Source organism: Mixophyes fleayi, chromosome 9 (genome assembly GCF_038048845.1).
Source record: "Mixophyes fleayi isolate aMixFle1 chromosome 9, aMixFle1.hap1, whole genome shotgun sequence".
In the NCBI taxonomy this organism is placed as follows: domain Eukaryota; kingdom Metazoa; phylum Chordata; class Amphibia; order Anura; family Limnodynastidae; genus Mixophyes; species Mixophyes fleayi.
In genome coordinates, this window is record NC_134410.1 from 83451791 (window position 1) to 83474601 (window position 22811).

At 44.2% G+C, this 22811-nt stretch overlaps 1 long non-coding RNA gene across 1 annotated transcript in view; it reads right to left on the bottom strand.

Moving 5' to 3' along the window:
- Positions 1-6229: 6229 nt before the first annotated feature.
- LOC142101643 (uncharacterized) overlaps positions 6230-22811 on the bottom strand; it is a 31549-nt gene continuing 14967 nt past the window's right edge. Inside the window, exon 2 of the long non-coding RNA XR_012679091.1 lies at positions 6230-6559. This is a non-coding gene — a long non-coding RNA (uncharacterized LOC142101643). The remainder of the gene's footprint in view (positions 6560-22811) is intronic.

Here is a 22811-nt window from a genome sequence, read left to right on the forward strand (position 1 = left end):
CAGGAGTCATCCAGCTTTAATAAGTGGGATACAGGGCTAACTCCGAGCGCTACTGAGGATATTGATGAGGATGGTGTGGTGGGTGTATTTTGTAGCCGTCGGGATGTCGTGAGCGTAGGGTCCTAGCTGATGATGGAGTGCTTGTAATTTTTTTGGAAGAACTTTCAGCTTTTCCCAACACTTTGCCATGAACTCTCTTAAAATGGCGTAACATAGACGAGGTTCCAAGATGGTTAAGGTCCCTCCCTCGACTGACTGTGGCTTGACATACACTACAAATGGCTATACAGTTGTTGTCTGAATTGGGGTAGAAGTAATTCCACACATAAGAAGTGGATGTTTTTGTTTTATGGCCTGGCATGACAATGGCCTTTTTCTTGTCACGTGCCAGAACTGCTGCCACTGGTGCAGGACTGACACAAACAACCTGATCCTCATCAACATCCTCATTAGAGCCCTCGTCGCCTCCACAAATCTCCCCCTCATCCTTTTCTATTTCCAAAGTGGCATCCTCAATTTGTGTATCACCGCCTACACTCGGGCTGCTCAGGCACACATCAGAAGAACAGCTGAAAGGGTCCCTCTTTATGGGTACACTAACAGAATGCTCAGGATTAGACATCCCACTGTTGGATGGACTCTCCATAGGGATTTATGTCATTTGTGATTCAGAGCAAACATTATCCTCTAATGCCTTACTGCTATCTTGCAGCTCGGCTTTGACGCGTAACAGTAGTTGTGTACCACTTGTAGGCTCGGTAACATTTTTTGATCTGCCACTAATAGACAAAGGTGAAGGCCTCATTCTCTCTTTGCCACTGCGTGTGTAGAATGGCATGTTGGCAATTTTTTTTTTATCGGCACTTAACTTTTCCTCAGTTACACTTCTTTTTCGCTTTAACACGGTAAAAAAATTTTGGGTGTGTGTTTTTTTGACTGATTTCAAAAGACTGTGTAGTTTGACATCGCCTTTCCAGATGACGTACTGGGAACACTACCATCAGGACTGGTTGCTGATTCTGCTCATATGTGGACTGCTTTGAATCCATTATGAGCCCAAAGCACTTGTAGTGCTACAAATTGTTTTAGATACTGCTGACAAATATGACTTTTGACAGCCAGAAAAATTAATGCAAAAGAATGGGGGACACCCCAAAAGCACTTGGGAGTGCTGAATATTATTTTTTGAGACTGCTGACAAACAGGACTTTTGACAGCCAGAAATATTAATGCAAAAGAATGGGGGACACCCCAAAAACATTTGGAGTGCCAGAAACTGCACAAAAAAACCCTCCTTTATCCTCCTCTTACTGCTGTAACAACTGGTATTAAGATTACAATGGTATTGCATACAAACAATAATGTGTCCAAATACTGATCTGTCCCTGCGCTGATCTAGCCAGTGTGACCTAACCCTGCTCTCTCCCTTTGTCAAATGGCGATGGATTGCTGTGGAGGCTGGTATTTATGCTTTTCAAATCTCGCGAGAACCGAACTCAGAAATACGAATACGTCACAATGACGTTTTGCCTCGATTTCAAATACGAATGGGCAGGAGAGTACCGAGCGTGCTCGGCTCGGTACTCGGATAGGCTAAATTCGCATGGATTCGGATCTCGGGGAACCGAGCCCGTCCATCTCTAATATATATATATATATATATATATATATATATATATATATTTTATCTATGTTATGAAGTCGCACTCACATCTTTTAGAACAAATAATTCTAAATGCAACTTGCACTTCAATTTCTATTTTGTGGTTATTTAATAAATTAATGATCCAATCTCACATTATCTCTTTAACTATGCCACATCTATATAGAGAATGCAATTCTCTTTAGCCTCCTGTTACGTCAATAATTGCAGTGTTCATTTGACAGGTCTCTATAATAGTAGAGCTGCATATTACAAACGGAGCTCAATACTTCCAACATTTACTACAAGTCTGGACTCCGGAACAACAATTCAAATGCAGCAACGTAAAGATATCTTAACTTTCTATTTCTGTTGTGTAACTATTTAGAAGTTCAAGTTATCCTTTCTTTCACTATATCACATTCGGGAGGTTCCTTTCAGTTTGTCATTATATAGATAATTGCAATGCTCACTTGACAGATTTGTGTTGTGGTTTAGCCATATGTGTGTAGTGCTTATTATTATAGTGCAGTTGTTTAATGAGTTCATGGTCACAGCTTACATAGAAGTAATGACGGTGCTCGTTTGCCTACTATAGTTGATATAATCAGGACACACACTGACCTGTAATTAGTACTGCAGTTATTTAATAAATTAAAACTCATTTATCTTCTTTCTAGCATTATGCCGTATTTGGATGGCAAGGTGTAGTTCACTTCAACCTGCCTATTACTAATATTCACTTTGGCTAGATAATATTCTTGCTTTAGAGACCATATTTATAATGATTGATTTGCTCCAGTAATTGTTTTAATGCAGGAACGGTCTCCATAAAAATAGAGGAGCTGATACTGTAGGTCTACTGATTTATCACTTCTGTGCACTTTATTTCCTCTGTATTAGAAGATAACTTTTTTGTCTAAAAATCACCACTAATTCGATTCAATATTTTGCTAATGTAGGGCTGCCAGAAGCCATCAATTTAACCACAAATTACTATCAGTCTTGTTAGATCCTTGATTGTTAATTATCTCTAATACTGTATAAGAATTGTACATTGTATCAGAGTCAAAACATGCAGAACTGTACAATTCCTCACACATTCCCTGACATATTGCATGCAATACACATCCCAAGGTAGCGGGGTTCGGATAATTTTTTTTTATCCCTTTGAATAATCTAATAGCGAAACGTAAGTTGGGGAGCGCATTGCGAAGACGCGATTCTGGTCCCAAATGTTTGCTTGACCAATATTCAAAATACCTTAGAGGTTTGGACATCAATATAGAATATTTCAGAAATGAGCAGACATTTATTAATGGCAGGATAATGAGCAATCTTTGATAGGTTATTACCCAAGGTGTTCATAACAAACGCCATGCCAAACCACGATTCAGCATTTAACAGAATGTAACATACCACATATGAAATGACAGCTTATGAAGCAATAATTAGCAGCTGCCTGCAGACAAACCAGTCATAAGAATACTGTGTGTTATGGTATGTGCACAAGAAGTTCCTCTTCTTAATACTAGTGGGCAATTGCTGCGAAACTAAACAGCAACAATTTATTTAGAAGTGACACTTTGTAGGGGAGAGGTATGCCCCCTTTAACATAATTCAGCAGCTGTTCCCACATTTATAAACTATTAGCCTGTAAGAGTTAAATCTGCAGCATTCCTCCTGAGCAGACGTCCATATATCATTAGTAACACACACTGCCAGTGATACCTAGGAGGAGAGTTCAAATGGAAATACAAATCAATGGATGTCTGAATACATGTTACTGTTATCTGCTTGGGAATTGATATGCTGCATGTAAATAGGGGTATTTATAAAAATATGAATTAGTAGCTGCTAGAACATTAATTTATATACTTTTGTGACACTTCATTTAACACAGTTCTTAATTATTTTTATCAGTAAAACGAGTATTGTGAATTTCATGGTTCGTGTCCGAGAAGGAGGTGTTGCAATATCGATTAGTAGATGTCAGAATAACATAGTTATGTAAACATTGAAAGTGCCCTGTGTATATGCAAAATAAAAGTGTTCAATAGTACTGCCTATCATTCATTAAGAAAATAAGAAGTACCATGTTATACGGTATGGTAAAATACAATACGTAGAAAGACACTGTGGCTGTCTAATGATAATAAATACAAGCACTAAATGACATTAAAGCCCAAAACAATTATTTTTTGATACAGAGCCCGTTTAAACCTCCCGCCCCTCAGTGACGTCAGTTAATTTATTCACTGCACTGAGCTGGGGGGCGGGAGATTTAAAACTGCTCAGGTTCCTGCCCTGAATTAAAAAAAAAAAAAAAAGAAGCGTGGGGTCCCCCCTCTATTCACTATTAACCCTAATGCTGCCAGCCCACTGCTGGTTCCATGAAAATCGGGAAAAAAGTTGCGTGGGGTTCCCCCGATCTTCACAGAACCAGCACTAGGCAAACCAGCCGGGGTTGGAGGCACTATAGCAGTGGGACACGTGGCAGTGGTCCCCCTGCCATAATGACTAACCAACCACAGGCTGTTCAGCGCTGGGCTGGATTCCCTAAGGAGTGGGGTCCGCCGAAAAAAATGAGCGCCCCCCCCCCCCAGGGACACCCAGCCCAGTGCTGATAGCACTAGGGCTCTTCCTACCCCCTTGGGCAGTGGGTAGTAGGGTAAAAATGGCGGAAAATAGAGGGAAAAAAAAACAGACGCCATTTTGTTTTGTGGAACTACAAGTCCCAGCCAACCAGGTTGCCCAAAATAGTGTGGGCATGCTGCTGCTTGTATAACTACAAGCACCAGCACACCCACAGCAGCCAGGGCATGTTGGCACTTGGAGAACCACAAGTGCCAACATGCCCTGACACCCACGGCTGGCTGGGACCTGTAGTTTCACAAAACAAAATGTTTACAAAACCACCACACCCTCATTACAACCACTAGGATTTATTAAAAATAATAAACCCACAATAAATACAGTAAACACCCTCATTGATACCACATATTTTTATTAAAAATAATAAATTCCCTAATACTCACCAATGAAGTTTTCTCCTTTTGTCTGTAGCTTTCAATCCAAAAATGGCTGTAAACCAAGTCCAAAATAAATTTGTAATTTCAAATGTCCTGGCTTGCCCCTGTCCCAAAGTAATTTATACTTCCAAAAGTCCATGCTTGTAATTGTCCAAAACAAATTTATAATTCCAAATGTCCTGGCTTGCCCCTGTCCCAAAGTCATTTATACTTCCAAAAGTCCATGCCTGTAATCTGGGAACCATTGTTGATTGAAGTCTTCAGTTCTTCGCCCAGGGGGAGGCCTATATTTGTAATTCCCAATATTGTTTGCTACTATAGTCTCTCTGTGCTGTGAATGGGTCAGAGGATGACTCTATGTTTTGTGCCAGGTCAGAGGATGGCTCTCTGTGTTGTGCAGGGACCAGAGGATGGCTCTCTGTGTTGTGCAGGGACCAGAGGGTGGCTCTCTGTGTTGTGCAAGAACCAGAGGATGGCTCTCTGTGTTGTGCAGGGACCAGAGGATGGCTCTCTGTGTTGTCCAGGGTTCAGAGGAAGGCTCTCTGTGTTGTCCAGGGGTCAGAGGAAGGCTATCTGTGTTGTCCAGGGGTCAGAGGAAGGCTCTATGTAATGTGGAGGGGTCAGATGATGGCTCTATGTAATGTGGAGGGGTCAGAGGATGGCTCTATGTATTGTGCATGGGCCAGAGGATGGCTCTCTGTGTTGTGCATGGTCAGAGGATGTCTGTCTGTGTAGTGCAGGGAGCAGAGGATGGCTCTATGTATTGTGCAGGGAGCAGAGGATGGCTCTCTGTTGTGCATGGTCAGAGGATGGCTCTCTGTGTTGTGTATCGCCAGAGGATGGCTCCTTTTGTTGTATATGGATAATTGAAGGCGCTACCTATTGTGCAGCGGTCAGATGAAGATTCTTTTTATTATGGGATTCTCTATCATGAGTAGGGGTCACTAGAAGATTTTTTGTGTTTTGCAGGTTTCACTAAAAGGCTCAATTTTGTACAGAGATCGGAGAAGGCTCTTTGAATTGTGAAGTTGTCACTGGCGGAGGTTTCACTAAAAGGCTCCCAGGCCCTAAACTACGATAAAGCTAAACTAAGAAAATGTAATAGTACTGTATGTGTGTATTCCAGTGAACACACAAATCTGTGAATTAGCAGATCCACCATTTTGTGAGTGACAGCAAACTCACTACACGATAGTGCTGAATCTGCAGCTAACCGCAGGATGTGATGGCATACCATGTCTGTATTGCTCCAGGAACACGTCCATTAAGGCTTCTGCCTTAATCGTCGTAATTTCATTGCTTTTTGGAGTTTGTGTGGAAAAGTTTCAATAGTTTTCTTAAATTTTAGTTGGTGTGTAAGGAACCTTAATTGGACATGTTAAACCATAAGGTTTTTTGTCTATGGAATATATACACACACACATGTATATATATATATATATATATATATATATATATATATATATATATATTGTAACAAAACCGCACCCTTCTCATGGCACTGTTGTCACCTTCTGTTGCAAGATCACCCAGCAAATATCAGCAACACGAAAACTTCTTGTTTTAAATCAAATATATTTATTTTTAGCATCACAATAAATGGCACTTCTTCCGTCAGGATGACACCAGCAAGCAACCCCTTTTGATTGCACCTCCTGGTGAACCTACCGCTTACTAGACACAGACCAGCTCTCTACTGACTGGCCAACTAGTTCAGCATCAGTCACATCTGACAAGAGCACAACTCCAGGTTAAATACACAGGTCTCCTCCCACAGGCTTGGGTGACTGACAGGCGACACTCCCACCTTGTCTTTAAAGGAAGGCTCCTCAGGTGTTCTGTAACGCCTATTCATCACAGCCACCCCTATCAGCTCTGCTGCTAGCTGTGGACACAAACATGTTAAAGCATGTAAGTAAATCACATATTACATTTACTTTATCACATGTCTCAGACCTGTACATAACTTAACATAAGCACAGTGCTACACCCATGTATGACTTGGTCTGCAGCCTTTTACTTGCAAACTGTTAGCTCCATAGCTAATTTCACTCTGAGAGGCCTGTGGAAAACCACTCCCATTGCCACAATATATATATATATATATATATATATATATATATATATATATATACACACAACAAAAAAGCGATAGAATTGGCGCTAGAAATAAACCACGATCAGGATCTAGAGTTCGAACAGTGTATAATTATACACATAAAAGTATCATGAAATCCACCGCACACTACTCTCTTGTATGAGCGGCAGCCAGTAAAGCCACATACCAGATGGTTAGTCCGGAAGAGATGAATCCTAGAAAGCAAAGGCAAGGCGCCTCATAGTGTAATATATTTGTTATAATGAAACCCAAATAGTGGAGTATATGCGTACTAGATATAACTTGACAAATGGCCTTATTAGATGGTAGATCCTCGCTTTAGTCAAGATGATGTAGGAATAATGCAGAAACAGGCAATAACAGTGCAATACTTCTAAATAGTCCCTGGTATACCTTGTGAGGATAGAAGACCCAATGCCTTCCACATAGAATCACCAATCAGTGAGACCAAAAGTACATAATATAATGCTTAAGAAGGAAGAAAAAGCCTCTCCATTAGATTCCCAAACAATGTAATATAAAATATGCGTACCAGATATAGAACATTCACCAGCACAGCAATGGTATATAGTAAAACACCTCCTTGAGTCAAAACTCCCCTTTGATAGTCACTTCCATAGGCGGTAATAGTGAGGAATAACAAGAGGAGACTAAAGTGTAGTGTGTATTACACAGCGATTTATTAAAACAATAAAAAATGCACTCACAAAAATAGAACATAAACAAGCTTATCTGTAATGCCGAGTAGTAATCACCATCAGCGGTTCAGTAGCACAGCAAGCTCAATGCGTTTCTTCTTATTCCAGCAAGACGAAATCTAGACCTGGGTGCTCAGCCAACAGGATTCATTGTCCATTCAGAAAGAACAATATAGCTACATTGTTCTAACATAGTTGATGAGGTTGAAAAAAGACACCAGTCCATCAAGTTCAACCTATTTTAGATCTCCTGCGATCCTGCACTTATATTTGAAATTGATCCAGAGTAAGCAACCACCAATCTGTTTCAATTGTGAAAATCCCCCCAGACCCAATATAGCAGTCCTATTTTTACCCTATATCCAGTACTATCCTTCATTTTAATTAACGGTCGTATCCCTGGATACACTTTTCCGCTAAAAATTTGTCTAACGCTTTCTTAAACATATCTATTGCATCTGCCATCACAACCTTCCCTGGCAATGAATTCCATATCTTGACTGCCCTTACTGTAAAGAACCCCTTCCTTTGCTGGTTGTGAAATTTCCTCTCCTCTAACCTTAAGGGGTGACCGCGTGTCCTGTGTATAGTCCTTGAGGTAAAAAGTTCCCATGAAAGTTCTCTGTATTGACCCTTAATGTATCTGTACATAGTAATCATATCTCCTAAGACGCCTCTTTTCTAAAGTAAACATGCCTAAACTGGCTAACCTTTCCTCATCCAGTTTATTTAAGTCCCTCTGTAGAGAAGCTACATCTTGCTCTGAATTTATTACCTTACAGAGTTTAGTGTCATCTACAAAAATAGAAACTTTACTCTCTAAACCATCACCAGGGTCATTACTAAATATATTAAAAAAGGAGTGGCCTGAGCACGGAACCTTGAGGTGCTCCACTTAAGACTTTTGATCAATTATAAATTGTTCCATTTATCACAACTCTCTGTTCCCTATTCTCTAACCAGTTTTCGATCCAAGTACAAATGTTGATTCCTAGACCCAGTTCCCTTATTTTGTAAACCAACCTCTTGTGTGGCACTGTATCAAAGGCCTTTGCAAAATCTATGTAGACCACATCTACTGTGCTGCCCTGGTCTAAGTTCCCACTAACATCCTGGTAGAAACTAATTAGATTAGTTTGACATGGCCTATCTCTCACAAATCCATGTTGATTCCCACTAATAATTTTATTGCGCACCATGTAATCCTGAATACTATCCCTTAAAATACCTTCCAGTAGTTTCCCCACTATTGATGTCAGGCTTACAGGTCTATATTTCCCTGGTTGTGATCTCGTCCCCTTTTTAAACAACGGCACCACATCTGCTATTCGCCAATCCCTTGGTACTGAGCCTGATGAGATTGAATCTCTGAAAATTAAGAATAGCGGTCTAGCTATTTCCGAGTTTAGCTCCATAAGAACCCTTAGTTGTATGCCATCTGGACCTGGAGCTTTATTTATCTTAATATTCTTCATTCGCATTTGGACTTCTTCCTCTGACAACCCAATATTAATCAATGGTATGGTTTCATTTCCATTTTTATGTATTACTCCTACCATTTGTTCCTCTCTAGTGTTACGACTTGCATTCTGCAGCTACTGTCTGCAGTGACTTTATTGGATTTGTTATGCATTCTACTTGTAGTACCACTGCCCACAAAAGGGGCCACTGTGCTACTTTGATTATTTTCCTTGATCACTGGGAGTTGTTTCACCTGCATGAGGCCTATACAAACCTGCCTGCTTCAAACGGTCTGGGCCAGATCATCAGGTCACTCCTGTGAGCATTTCCAAGTGCTTTGTTCCTGTGAGCATTCCCAGTGCTCAGCTCCTGTCTGCACTATCAAGTGCTCAGCTCCTGTCTGCACTATCAAGTGCTCAGCTCCTGTCTGCATTACCTAGTGCTCAGCTCCTGTCTGCATTACCTAGTGCTCAGCTCCTGTCTGCATTACCTAGTGCTTAGCTCCTGTCTGCATTACCAAGTGCTCAGCTCCTGTCTGCATTACCAAATGCTCAGCTCCTGTCTGCATTACCAAGTGCTCAGCTCCTGTCTGCTTCCATGAGAACCCGGGTTCCCCAGTTTGACCCAGAGGGGGCGCTGCCCTTAAAGACTGCTCCAGAGAGGGCGCTGCCCTTAAAGACTGTTACAGAGGGAGCGCTGCCATTAATGTCTGCTCCAGAGGGTGCGCTGCCCTTAATGTCTGCTCTAGAGGGGGCGCTGCCCTTGCAGTCTGCTCCAGAGGGGGCGCTGCCCTTGCAGTCTGCTCCAGAGGGGGCGCTGCCCTTGCAGTCTGCTCCAGAGGGGGCGCTGCCCTTATAGTCTGCTCCAGAGGGGGTGCTGCCCTTACAGTCTGCTCTAGAGGGGGCGCTGCCCTTACAATCCACTCCAGAGGGGGCGGATGTACAACCTGAGACAATCCAGTCTCGTGCAAATTCGAATTCATCCTCTGTTCAAGTCCTCCAACCACCTACCTTCAATGGGGATATTCAGCAATTTCATGCTCTTATTAAATTTTGTATATCCTATTTTCCCTCTGTATCCAACCTCCTTGATACTCAACAAAAGCAAGTGTTTTACAAGTTGGCCAACTTTACAGGGGCAGCTCTGGAATGGGCAGAGCCCTTAATTGAAACCCAAGATCCCATCCTGTCTGATTTACAGCTTTTTATTGAGGCCGTGATTGAAGAATTTACACGAGCACTTGCCAATCTCACTCCCAGTTCTTCATCTATGCCACATGTTCTATCTCCAGCTACTCCAACTTTGAGATTATCGTTTTCTTCGCTCCATTTCCAGCAACCCTCTAAAAACCATAAAAAGAAAGTGAAGAAGAAGAAGAAGAAAGATTCTCCTGGATCCCAACTCCCTTGTAGCGTGAATTCCATACCCTTTCCGTCCTTGCACGAAGACTTCTCAACTACATGCCCAATTCTGTACTATGACTCTGACTTTTCTGACCATTTCTAGTATTTGGGCATCTGGAATCCGCCCTTTAAGCAGGGGGTACTGTCACGACTTGCATTCTGCAGCTACTGTCTGCAGTGACTTTATTGGATTTGTTATGTATTCTACTTGTAGTACCACTGCCCACCAAAGGGGCCACTGTGCTACTTTGATTATTTTCCTTGATCACTGGGAGTTGTTTCACCTGCATGAGGCCTATACAAAACTGCCTGCTTCAAACGGTCTGGGCCAGATCATCAGGTCACTCCTGTGAGCATTCCCAGTGCTCAGCTCCCTGTCTGCACTATCAAGTGCTCAGCTCCCGTCTGCACTATCAAGTGCTCAGCTCCTGTCTGCACTATCAAGTGCTCAGCTCCTGTCTGCACTATCAAGTGCTCAGCTCCTGTCTGCACTACCAGGTGCTCAGCTCCTGTCTGCACTATCAAGTGCTCAGCTCCTGTCTGCATTACCAAGTGCTCAGCTCCTGTCTGCACTATCAAGTGCTCAGCTCCTGTCTGCACTACCAAGTGCTCAGCTCCTGTCTGCATTACCAAGTGCTCAGCTCCTGTCTGCTTCCATGAGAACCCGGGTTCCCCAGTTTGACCCAGAGGGGGCGCTGTCCTTAATGTCTGCTCCAGAGGGGGCGCTGCCCTTAAAGACTGCTCCAGAGAGGGCGCTGCCCTTAAAGACTGTTACAGAGGGAGCGCTGCCATTAATGTCTGCTCCAGAGGGTGCGCTGCCCTTAATGTCTGCTCCAGAGGGGGCGCTGCCCTTACAGTCTGCTACAGAGGGGGCGCTGCCCTTACAGTCTGCTACAGAGGGGGCACTGCCCTTACAGTCTGCTCTAGAGGGGGCGCTGCCCTTACAGTCTGCTCCAGAGGGGGCGGATGTACAACCTGAGACAATCCAGTCTCGTGCAAATTCGAATTCATCCTCTGTTCAAGTCTTCCAACCACCTACCTTCAATGGGGATATTCAGCAATTTCATGCTCTTATTAAATTTTGTATATCCTATTTTCCCTCTGTATCCAACCTCCTTGATACTTAACAAAAGCAAGTGTTTTACATGTTGGCCAACTTTACAGGGGCAGCTCTGGAATGGGCAGAGCCCTTAATTGAAACCCAAGATCCCATCCTGTCTGATTTACAGCTTTTTATTGAGGCCGTGATTGAAGAATTTACACGAGCACTTGCCAATCTCACTCCCAGTGCTTCATCTATGCCACATGTTCTATCTCCAGCTACTCCAACTTTGAGATTATCGTTTTCTTCGCTCCATTTCCAGCAACCCTCTAAAAACCATAAAAAGAAAGTGAAGAAGAAGAAGAAAGATTCTCCTGGATCCCAACTCCCTTGTAGCGTGAATTCCATACCCTTTCCGTCCTTGCACAAAGACTTCTCAAATACATGCCCAATTCTGGACTATGATTCTGACTTTTCCCACCATTTCTAGTATTTGGGCATCTGGAATCCGCCCTTTAAGCAGGGGGTACTGTCACGACTTGCATTCTGCAGCTACTGTCTGCAGTGACTTTATTGGATTTGTTATGTATTCTACTTGCCCACCAAAAGGGGCCACTGTGCTACTTAGATTATTTTCCTTGATCACTGGGAGTTGTTTCACCTGCATGAGGCCTATACAAAACTGCCTGCTTCAAACGGTCTGGGCCAGATCATCAGGTCACTCCTGTGAGCATTCCCAGTGCTCAGCTCCCTGTCTGCACTATCAAGTGTTCAGCTCCTGTCCGCACTATCAAGTGCTCAGCTCCTGTCTGCACTATCAAGTGCTCAGCTCCTGTCTGCACTATCAAGTGCTCAGCTCCTGTCTGCACTACCAAGTGCTCAGCTCCTGTCTGCACTATCAAGTGCTCAGCTCCTGTCTGCACTACCAAGTGCTCAGCTCCTGTCTGCACTATCAAGTGCTCAGCTCCTGTCTGCACTACCAAGTGCTCAGCTCCTGTCTGCATTACCAAGTGCTCAGCTCCTGTCTGCATTACCAAGTGCTCAGCTCCTGTCTGCATTACCAAGTGCTCAGCTCCTGTCTGCATTACCAAGTGCTCAGCTCCTGTCTGCATTACCAAGTGCTGTGAGTTCAGGCCTCTCATCAGGACTGGACCCCCTTTTTGTGACTTACCTGTGGTTGCAGTGCACCGCTATTCCAAGATCTGCTATTATTGTTCTCTCTACACCTGCTGCTCTGAATACCATCTAATGGATCAGTTAAGTCTTCAATATTGTTGTTCCCATTGAACTGTTGCTCTGTCTTTTCATCTCTGTATATCTGTGCCACAATCCGTGGTGGATTGTTATCTGTGTTTCTTAATAAATCCACTTTACCACTTACCCTCTCTCCGTGGTCATACCTGGGAAATCCTGACATCTAGTAAATACTAAAGAAAAGAAAGTGTTTAATACCTCTGCTTTTTCCTTAGCATCATTTATCAATTCACCTATCTCACTTCTTAGGGGTCCTATATTACCGTATATACTCGTGTATAAGCAGAGTTTTTCAGCACATTTTTTGTGCTGAAAAAAGCCCCCCTTGGCTTATACTCGAGTCCCACTTACCTGGTCTCCGTTCTCCAGTCTCCCCTGCTCATCTGCAGCCTCTGTGGATCACTGTCAACCACCATTTTATTGTAGCCCGTTTTTGTGTGTTCATTGCACATGGAACAATAAAGTTAAATAAAAAGGAGCCTGTCAGTCAAAGCTAAAGACCGGGACATTTCCATCTAGCCCCGCTGGTCAGAGACACATGTGAGTACCCTGACTTGTCCACTGCAATTATTTCATACTTGCGCCGGGAGACTCCCGCATTTTGCGCGAGACTCCCGGGCGAGTGTGGCAATCTCCCGAATTCTGCCCACTTCACTAGAAAATGCCCACTTCCTAGTGAAGTGGGCAGAATTAGATCCCAAACGCCGCGATTCCCGATGAATCGCGGCATTTAGCCCCGCCCCCGATGTCAAATGACGCAATTTGCGTCATGACGTCACAGGGGGCGGGGCCGAAATGACGTGATTTTGGCCACCACGCCCCCCTCCACTGGCTGGCTCCCGGAAGGGAGCTGAAGAAAGTAGGTAAGTATGAATTATTTGCATCAGTTTTCTGAAGTCCAATATTTTCATTTTTTGTCACCTATTAATAAGTGTCTGAAGATTCCTTTGCATAACTGTGAAATCATTGAAAAGTCTAAAAACATCCCAATCTTCAAGTATAATAAGGGTTACATCACACAAAGCAAATTGTATTGTTCTGTTAAAATATTTCTTCCAGCAAACAAAATCAAACTTATCTTTATCTGAGCTATTATATCAAATTCTATTTAGCGTATGTGCAGCATCTTTTGCATTACTAAAGCCTAAATTACTGTACTGTTCTGAACACTTAGGAGTAACTGCTCATCACCTTCTAAAGGAGAATAAACGGCACTGGCACATGTATTTAGTATCCACAGACGGTCTCATTGATTTCTATATTAATGATCTGAGTTGTCTTTAGTGAATGTTATTTATATCTGTGTTCACCTATTAGGCTTGATACCAAGTGCAAAGGATTTAGTTTAACCATTTGTGTACAATTTATTAGGATATGGGTATATATTATGTAATTTTATTGATGTTTAATAACAATAAATTTTGATATATTTATTTACAACCTCACGTTTGTATTATTGGGAGCTCAGTGTTAACGATATCCAGCACTGTTTTTATTTTTGAAATTTACCAGTAACTGCTGCATTTCCCACCCTAGGCTTATACTCGAGTCAATAAGTTTTCCCAGTTTTTTGTGGTAAAATTAAGTTCCTCAGCTTATATTCGGGTCGACTTATACTCGAGTATATACGGTATTTTTTTAATCCCTTTGTCATTTATATAGTTAAAAAACTTTTTGGGGGTTTGTCTTACTTTCTTTTGCAACTTGCCTTTCATTTTCTAATTTAGCCAATCTAATTTCCTTTTTGCATGTTTTATGACATTCCTTGTACCTACAGAAGGACTCCTCTGACCCTTCAGGCTTAAACAATTTAAATGCACGCTTCTTCCTTTGCATTTCTTCCCTTACCTTTTTATTTAGCAACATTGGTTTAGACTTAATTCTTTTACATTTATTTCCCATAGGAATAAACTTATACGTGTATGTTTCCAAAAACATTTTGAAGACAGCCCACTTTCTGTAACGAGCCGCGGCGGTGCCCAGCCGCCGCGACTCACTCACCCGTGTCCCGGCCGTCGCCATGACGACTGGGACGTAATTTCCGGCCATAACCTGGCCGTTGCCGGGGCAACCAGTAGACGCTTCAGAGCTGCGTCCCAGCAATAGGAGGAGGCCAGGCGCAGCGTTCTACAGCCTGTGGGCTAATTAATATGGGCAGATTATAGGAGGCAATTACAGGCATTAGCCTGCAACTGTGCAGGCCAGGGGCAAGCCCTGATTGGCTCTGTTAGTGACTGCTTTATTAACCTGCAGGAGTTTGTTCAACCTGTGATTGGTTCAGCTGGGTATTTAAGGCAATGAGGTCTGCTGCCTCATTGCCGTTTATAGCTCCTGTGTTCCAGTCTGCTGACCTGCTTGTTCCAGTTCCTGTATCCTGATATCTATATTTGACTTCCTGTGTATGACCCTTGGCTTTGTATTGGACTTCGCTCATGTTTCCTGTGACCCTGATCCTTGGCTTGTTTACCCGTTTCACTACTTTGCCTGTGACCTCTGACCCCAGCTTGTTCATCGATACTGCTACTTGCTGCCAGCCTTTGACCTCTGTGTGGACCTGACTCTTCTTGCCTGGGTTCTCCCCAGCCGGTACACACTTCACGACCAGTCTGCAGCCCAGTCTGTCCTAACCATCAGGGGCTCCAGTGAACACCTGACTGGCAGAGTAGACTCCGGGTTGTGTTGTGCTGGCTGGAGGGGTTCCTAACATTATAACCAGCCCACTCACGGAGACGAGGTTAGAATGGATGCAAGTGGATCCACACCGTCTCCGGCACAAACCCTAGCAGGCCATGTTGAGTCCTTGTATCAGATGATGCAGGGATTGGCTGAGCGTATGTCTGTTCAAGAAGAAGCCACAAAAGCTTCACAACCTACTCCAGGTCCCATCTGTGAACCCAAAATGAACTTACCAGATCGGTTCTCCGGAAATAGAACCCTGTTTCGGAACTTCAGGGAGAGCTGCAAGCTCTATTTTCGGATGAGACCCCGCTCCTCCGGTTCAGAGCAGTAAAGAGTTGGGATTATTATTTCTCTTCTACAGGGTGACCCCCAGTCCTGGGCGTTTTCTTTTCCGCAGACCAGTCCGGCCATGCAGTCCGTAGACTCCTTCTTCGAGGCATTGGGTCTACTGTATGATGACCCGGATCGAGTGGCCTCCGCAGAAGCTCATCTACGGTCCTTGAAACAAGGCCGACGGTCGGCAGAAGAATACTGCGCCGAATTCCGTAGATGGTCACCTGATAGTGGATGGAACGACCCTGCCTTACGAAGTCAGTTCCGTTTCGGCCTAACTGAACAGATTAAAGATTCTTTGGTGCAATACCCGTCTCCTAGCTCTCTGGAGGATCTGATGCACCTCTCCATTAAAATTGACAGGAGATATAAGGAGCGGAAAACTGAAAAGGAAACATCATCACCTCCATCCGCCTTCGTTCCTGTTTCCCAGGATGGTGAAGAGCCTATGCAATTAGGAGCATATCGTCTCTCTTCTGAGGAGAGAGACAGGAGACGTTCGCAAGGTCTATGTCTCGACTGTGGCATAAAAGGCCACTTCTCCCGTTCTTGCCCAAATAAGTCGGGAAAAGACCATGCCTAGGGTTTGAGGGGAAAGTTCACCTAGGTCTGCAAATTATCTCCCCAAAAAAGGCTGTATTAATCCCTGCACAGCTCACCTTCCGGGCTCACTCTGTGGACCTGTCGGCCTTCATTGATAGCGGAGCTGCAGGCAACTTCCTTGATATCGGGTTTGCCCGCTCTGCCGGAATTCCGATGGTAAATCTCAAATCTGCTATTATTGTTTGTGGCTTAGACGGAGGTCCGTTGCCTGGTGGCAAGATTTCCTGGGAGACCCCGCCACTACAGTTGAAGATCGGAGCTCTCCATTCTGAGTCAATCACCTTCTTCCTGATCGATTGTTCGTCGGTTCCTATGATCTTGGGCCACCCATGGCTTTCCTGTCATAACCCTGTCATAGACTGGGTAAAAGGAGAGATTGTCAAGTGGAGTACTTATTGTACACAGTCTTGTTTGTCAATGTCTCTGCGTATGATTCAGCCTATTCCGGAGCAGCTTCCCTCACAGTATCATGAATTTTGGGACGTGTTCTCCAAGAAGGCTGCTGATACCTTACCGCCACATCGTGACTTTGACTGTGCCATCGAACTTATTCCTGGTTCCAAGTTACCTAAGGGGCGTTTGTATTCCCTTTCTGCTCCAGAAACAAAATCCATGCAGGAATATATAGACGAAAACCTGGAGAAAGGCTTCATCAGGCCATCTAAATCTCCCGTATGAGCAGGATGCTTCTTTGTATCAAAAAAGGACGGAGGGTTAAGACCCTGTATTGACTACCTGGGATTGAATCATATCACAGTCAAGAACACCTATCCCCTTCCGCTCATCTCAGTATTGTTTGATCAGCTAAGAGGGGCTACTGTCTTCACTAAAATCGACCTTCGTGGAGCGTATAATCTCATCCGTATCAAAGAAGGAGATGAGTGGAAGACGGCTTTCAATACGCACTCTGGCCACTACGAGTATCTGGTCATGCCGTTTGGCCTCAGCAATGCGCCTGCAGTGTTCCAGGACTTGATCAACGAGGTCCTCCGAGACTTCCTGGGTGGTTTTGTGGTCGTCTATTTAGATGATATCCTCATCTATTCCAAATCTTTACTCGTACATCAGACTCACGTCAAACAAGTCTTACAAAAATTGCGAGAAAACCATCTCTACGCCAAGCTGGAAAAGTGTGAGTTTGAGGTGCAGAAGGTATCCTTTTTAGGTTACGTAATCTCTTCTGAGGGATTTTCTATGGATTCAACAAAGGTCCAGGCTATTGTGGATTGGGTACAACCCAACAATCTAAAGGTGGTACAGAGGTTTCTGGGCTTCTCCAATTATTATCGAAGGTTCATTCACAACTTCGCTGACATTGTGGCTCCCATTGTCGCTTTGACCCGTAAAGGAATGGACCCAACTAATTGGTCGTCTCAAGCTGTAGCCTCATTCAAAAGTCTGAAAAAGGCCTTTATCTCAGCTGAGGTCCTTAAACATCCAGATCCAGCTAAAGCATTTGTTCTAGAGGTCGATGCCTCGGACGTCGGGGCCGGCGCCATTCTATCACAGAAGGATCCTCATACTAATCGTCTACACCCATGTGCCTATTTCTCCCGTCAGTTCTCTTCAGCAGAAGCCAACTACGACGTCGGTAATAGAGAACTATTGGCAATCAAGTGGGCCTTCGAGGAGTGGCGGCATTGGTTGGAGGGTGCTTCGCATCAGATCTCTGTCATTACCGACCACAAGAACTTGCAATATATACAGTCAGCCAAGCGTTTAAACCCTAGACAGGCCCGCTGGGCATTATTTTTTACCCAGTTCAATTTCCTGATCACCTACAGACCAGGTTCCAAGAATGTCCGGGCAGATGCCCTGTCTAGGATTTTTATGGCACACCATGTTCCAGTTACTAACCCAGAGTCTATTATTCCGTTTTCCATAATCCATGCTGGGTTACCCCAAGAGTGCCACACTGCAGAGATTCCAGAAATTAGCCCCAGATGCTACTCCGGAGCAACGACTTTTTGTTCAAGTCCACTTAAGAAAGGCGGTTCTTGCGGAGGCACATTGCAGTAGGGCTGCTGGGCACCCTGGAATTTACAAGACGCTAGAAATCCTTTCCCGCACGGTCTGGTGGCCATCCATGTCTGCCGACGTCAAGAGGCATGTCCTCTCATGTGAGATTTGTGCTAGAAACAAAGTTCCTAGAATCCGTCCAGTAGGCCAATTAGTTCCTTTGGCCCCTCCTGCGAAACCATGGACTCATCTGTCTATGGACTTTGTAGTGGATTTACCACCTTCTGCAGGACACAACACGATTTGGGTCGTGGTAGACCGGTTCAGCAAAATGTCACACTTCATTCCGTTAACCAAACTGCCTTCTGCTCGAGATTTGGCTCTCTCATTTATTCAACATATTTTCAGGCTCCATGGACTCCCTATTGACATCGTCTCTGATCGGGGTTCTCAGTTTATAGCACAATTCTGGAGATCCTTCTGTACCCTTCTCGGAATCAAGGTCAGTTTATCATCCGCCTACCACCCTCAGTCAAATGGGCAAACTGAAAGGGTTAACCAGTCCCTAGAAAAGTTTCTGCGATGCTACACATCGGAGTTCCACGATAATTGGTCTTCCTTGTTACCCTGGGCGGAATTTGCCTGTAATAATTCCTGTCACTCAGCTACTAAAATCTCTCCGTTCTTCTGCAATTATGGTTTTCACCCCAGATCTAACTCCCTGTATTCACTCCAGTCCGTTGGTATCCAGGAGATCCGCTCCACTGCAAGAGATCTCAGAGTTATCTGAAAGAAAGTTCACTCATCATTGAGACAAGCCTCACTTGTGGCAAAAAAAAATTCGGACCGACATCGTACCACCTGCTCTCTTAAGGTTGGCCAGAAGGTGTGGCTGTCTACAAAAAATATCAGGCTCAGACAGCCTTGCAAGAAGTTGGGCCCTAAGTTCATCGGGCCGTTTCCTATCATCAAACAGGTGAACCCCGTCGCATTTAGGTTAAAAATTCCGGCCTCGTTGAGAATTCCCAACAATCATTGTTCTCTGTTGAAACCGGTACTATTTCCTGGTCAAGCCCAGTCTTCAAGTGTGCCTGGGAGAGGTTCCAGTGGACCACAAAAATTTGTGATTCAAAAGGTCCTTGATTCTAAAAGAGTTCAAGGACAGGTGCATTTCCTTGTACAATGGAGGAATCGCGGATTGGAAGAGCGATCTTGGGTTCCGCGGAGACAACTCCATGCCCCAAAGAAACTGAAGGAGTTCTTCAAAAAATTCCCTAGAAAACCGGGATGTCGGGGTCCCTCGACTCCTCCTCAAGGGGGGGGGTACTGTTACGAGCCGCGGCGGTGCCCAGCCGCCGCGACTCACTCACCCGTGTCCCGGCCGTCGCCATGACGACCGGGACGTCATTTCCGGCCATAACCCGGCCGTTGCCGGGGCAACCAGTAGACGCTTCAGAGCTGCGTCCCGGCAATAGGAGGAGGCCGGGCGCAGCGTTCTACAGCCAATGGGCTAATTAATATGGGCAGATTATAGGAGGCAATTACAGGCATTAGCCTGTAACTGTGCAGGCCAGGGGCAAGCCCTGATTGGCTCTGTTAGTGACTGCTTTATTAACTTGCAGGAGTGTGTTCAACCTGTGATTGGTTCAGCTGGGTATTTAAGGCAATGAGGTCTGCTGCCTCATTGCCGTTTATAGCTCCTGTGTTCCAGTCTGCTGACCTGCTTGTTCCAGTTCCTGTATCCTGATATCTATATTTGACTTCCTGTGTATGACCCTTGGCTTTGTATTTGACTTCGCTCGTGTTTCCTGTGACCCTGATCCTTGGCTTGTTTACCCGTTCCGCTACTTTGCCTGTGACCTCTGACCCCAGCTTGTTCATCGATACTGCTACTTGCTGCCAGCCTTTGACCTCTGGGTGGACCTGACTCTTCTTGCCTGGGTTCTCCCCAGCCGGTACACACTTCACGACCCTCTGTCAGTCTGCAGCCCAGTCTGTCCCCACCATCAGGGGCTCCAGTGAACACCTGACTGGCAGAGTAGACTCCGGGTTGTGTTGTGCTGGCTGGAGGGGTTCCTAACACTTTCCTTCCTTATTTTTTCCTTCAAAGGCTTTGTCCCAGTCTATGCTCTTTATAGACTACTTTAGCATATTAAAATTTGCCTTTATAAAGTTTAAAGTCCTAGTGGATCCCTTATACCATTGCTTTTGGAAATTAATTTCAAATGAGACCATATTATGATCACTGTTTCCCAAGTGCTCCCTTACTTGAATATTTGATATTATGTCTACATTGTTTGTTATTACTAGGTCCAGTATAGTCCGGTTCCTAGTTGGTTCCTCTTCTAATTGGGGTGCTCAGAAACCTATTTCCCCTAGCTGTACCGCACATCTCAGTACTCCAATCAATGTCCGGATAATTAAAATCCCCCATAATTGAAATATGACCTAGTTGTGTAGCCTTTTCAATTTGCTGTAGAAGTTAGGCTTCCTCAATTGTACTAATATCTGGCGGTTTATAGCATATCCCTATCAGCAACTTCTCTGAACTCTTTCCTCCGCTGGATATTTCCACCCACAATGCCTCTATATTATCACCAATATTCTCGTAAATAACTTGCTGAATACTTGGTTTTAATTCTGGCTTAATATAAAGACATACTCCACCTCCCCTTTTATTTACCCTATCCCTCCTGAAGATAGAATAGTTTTCCAAGTTGACTGCCCAGTCATGTGTATCATCCCACCAGGTCTCCGTAATACCTATAATATCATACTGCTCATTCATTGCTACTAGTTGTAACTCCCCCATTTTACCTGCCAGGCTTCTTGCATTTGCAAGCATACACTTAAGTCTATTGCCTACCTTAGGTATTTCTTTTTGCTTTAAAAAGGGCCTCTCCTTATTGGTTATGCTTATTGGTTGGCTATGCTTCCCTTTCCCCCCTTCTCCACCCCCTTGACTCTTGTTAAATTCCTCCCTACTACTCTCAATGTCTATCCCATAAATACTTGCTTGCCTCTCCCCCCCCCCCCGCAGCCTAGTTTAAAATCTCCTCCAATCTTCTAACCACACCCACTAGCTCTAACCATCTCCCCTAACACTGCAGCCCCCTCCTCATTCAGGTGTAATCCATCTCGACAATAAAGATGGCAAATGACCGAGAAATCAGTCCAGTGCTCTAAGATTCCAAACCCTCCTTCCTACACCAATCTTTTAGCCACACATTAACCTCCCTACTCTCCCGCTGCCTCCCTAGACTAGCACGTGGCACAGGAAGTATTTCCGAAAATACTACCTTGGATGTCCTTGCCTTAAGTTTGCGACCTATGTCCCTGATATCATTCTTTAGGACACCCCGAGCACCCAGGAGACAACACACTGTTCGGCATGCACGGTCCCGGTAACAGATTGCCCTATCTACCTTCCTAATAATTGAATCCACTACCACCACAATCTGCCTGGGTCCCTGAGTAACTTTGGTCCCCTCTATGCTGGAGAGACCATTCCCCTGGTTGCTAGAGGAAGCAGTCTCATCCAACTCTACCAATTCTGAACTGCCTTCCACAGTATCTTCATCCAATCTGGCAAATCTGCTGGAATTGCTTAGCTCAGAACTGGCCTGCCTCTTCCTCCCTCTGCTACCCCTAGTAACTGTTACCCAGCTGCCTACCTGTGCATCCTCCTCTGCCTCTGTTCCACCCTACTCAGCTAACGCATCAACGGTGAGCTGTAAACTCTGCTCCAGGTTGGCAGTCTCTCTCAATGTTGCAATAGTCTGCTTTAGATCAGTTACCTGGGCTTCCAAAGAGACCAATTGCTCACGTTTCTCACAGAGGTATAAACCTTAGAACAATTGCTCCAAGTGTGCATACATATGACAATATATGCATTGAGTGAGATCATCAAGCCTGCTACCACTCATCTTATTATGGCTAACCTAACTGCTTATAGCCTACAGTGAACTCGAGAGTACTAACCTTTGCTAGCCACTCACCAGATTAAACCCCTTCCTGGATTCAACTCCTTACTGGATCTAACTCCACACTTTAAACAAACAGCAGTGGAAATCACAAGCTCAATGAAATCATTTACCACCACCTGTTAAATAGAGCTTGCACTAACCAGCTGTATCAACTTATGCAATTAAACCACACCCACTAGCTCTAACTAAAAGGAGAAAAAAAATAGAAAAGAAAAGAAAAAAGGGACACTTAATAAACACACAGAAAAACAAATCCCCTTCAATAAACACTCAGAATAATTCCCCAAACTATATCACTCTCTCAACACAGCACAGCAATCCTTACTGGATCTAAGTCCACACTTTAAACAAACAGCACTTGAAATCAAACAGCAGTGGAAATCACAAGCTCAATGAAATCGCTTACCACCACCTGTTAAATAGAGCTTGTACTAACCAGCTGTATCAACTTATGCAATTAAACCACACCAACTAGCTCTAACAGAAAGAAGAATGGACAATGAATCCTGTTGGCTGAGCACCCAGGTCTAGATTTCGTCTTGCTGGAATAAGAAGAAACGCATTGAACCTGCTGTGCTACTGAACCGCTGATGGTGATTA